Consider the following 2099-nt stretch of genomic DNA (forward strand, 5'->3'; position numbering starts at 1 on the left):
GCAAGAGCATTTGCAGGCACTGACAAAAAGTATATTAATATACAGTCTTGCAGCACTTTGGGTTGGGTTGCAGTGTGCGTGCGTGTGTGTGTGTGTGTGTGTGTGTGTGTGTGCTCGCGCGCATATTTGGATCCATCTTTTGCAATCCATGACAGCCAATATTTCTAAACTGAGATTTCTGGGCCCTATTGAAAAACAACCTTTGGCTACTATGGATCCCCGTCCTTGAATCACAATAACAGGTAAGCCTTTTCTATGCGTGAGTGTGGCCCTTAATGTTTTTAAAACTATAACTTTTATTAAATTTTCTCAACATAAAATACATGTTTATTATGGCAGTTGGAAAAAAAACAAGATGAAGAAAAATAAGAATTACTCCTACTCCCATCTAAGCACTGTACATCCCAATTTTCATCCCTGTCCTCCAATTAGTTTTCTCTGCCTGCATATTCTTTTTATAAAAAGAATAGGCTTTTCTCTGCATTTCCTTATAAAAAGTGTTTTATTTTCCAAATGATAATACACATTTTTTTGTCAATGTGAGGACTATTTAGAGAGACTAAAATGTGTAATTAAAATTTAAATATTCCTCAATGCCATACTCCAAATGGTTATATTCATGGCTTAAAATTAACTAAATTAAGTTTTCGATTTTATAACAAGAATGGGATTATATCGTACCTGCTGCTTTACAAGTGGCATCTTTTATATAACATCAAACTGTCTTTCTGTGTTATTATTTCTCTATGCCAATGATTTCAACATCCTTTGTGTTCACCACACACTTTCAAGTCCTATAATTTTTGGTGGCATGTTTGAAGAGATAAAAATACACTTAGCTACTAAAAAGATGACTACAAGTATAGCAATGTCTTTCACTCTCAAAACCATTGTCCTACTTTTTGCTCCATCCCCATTTGGAACCACGTTCCACTATTTGAGTAGAGCTGTTTACGGCTCCCCTCTGTGCACTCTTCTATCCTCAAAAAGCAAAGTTTAGCACAGTCTGGGCTTTATTCTGAGATTTTCTCTCTTCCTTATAGCAAGATGGCCTCTACACTACCTGATGATCCAATCAGCTTCGTGTTCCATTTCCACAAGAGTACGTGTTCCGGGAGGGCAATGAAATTTTACCTGTTGATCAAAATTTGATGGCACACTTATGAAGGGTTGGTAGTCTATGTGTAGCCACTATTCTCTGCCATCATTTTCAGCAATGCATACCTTTCCAGTATGCGGTTAGGTCATCATGTCTTAACCACTTCCCGGCATGGATCTTTAGGTCGGTTTTGCTTTTTCATTATTATAAAGTGATGCAAGGAAGGGAGCATTTGTGGTTAAATCTTTAAATTCATCAGACGTTACAATGAATTCGATCCCTGCTTTGTTTAGCGCCAAACATATTTTAATTTTGTTCTCAATTAGCTTTTTTATATAGCAGACCACCCCCAAGATGTAATGGCTTCAAACAACAAATGTATTGGCTTAGAATTTAGCCCACAATTCTGTGAGCTGGCTCGTCTTGCTCTTCCAATCTGGGCCGCTCAGCTGATTTCTGCTGGGCTGTCTCGTGCATCTGTGGTGAGCTGGTGGGTGGCTGAGGAAGGATGCTCTAGGGTGGCCTCACTCATGTGTCTGGAAAGTCGCAGGCTATTTCCTGGGGCAATGGGTCACATGTGTCTAGGTCACACCCTTTTATCTGTCAGGTTACCCTGCCTTCTTTACATGGTAGTAGTGGCGGGGGTTCCCGGGGCAGCAAGAAGGCAAGCCCCTGTGTGGAAACACCTTTCAAGCCTCTGTTTGCATCCCTTTTGCTGACATCTCTGGCCAAAGCCAGTCATGTGCCAGCTCAGAGTCGGTGTGGGAGGGCTCTACCGAAAGGCATGGAGAGAGGAGGGGAATAATTTGGGTCGATTTTTTTGCAATCCACCACAGCCAATATTTCTAAACTGAGATTTTTGGGCCCTATTGAAAAACAACCTTTGGCTACTCTGGAACTCTGTCCTTGAATCACAATAACAGGCAAGCCTTTTCTAGCATGCCACGGTCCTTTCCATCGCCCACCCCACAGTATCCATATCCTTTACCCAGCTCCTTCC

This window comes from Macaca mulatta, chromosome 11 (assembly GCF_049350105.2).
Source record: "Macaca mulatta isolate MMU2019108-1 chromosome 11, T2T-MMU8v2.0, whole genome shotgun sequence".
Taxonomy (NCBI): domain Eukaryota; kingdom Metazoa; phylum Chordata; class Mammalia; order Primates; family Cercopithecidae; genus Macaca; species Macaca mulatta.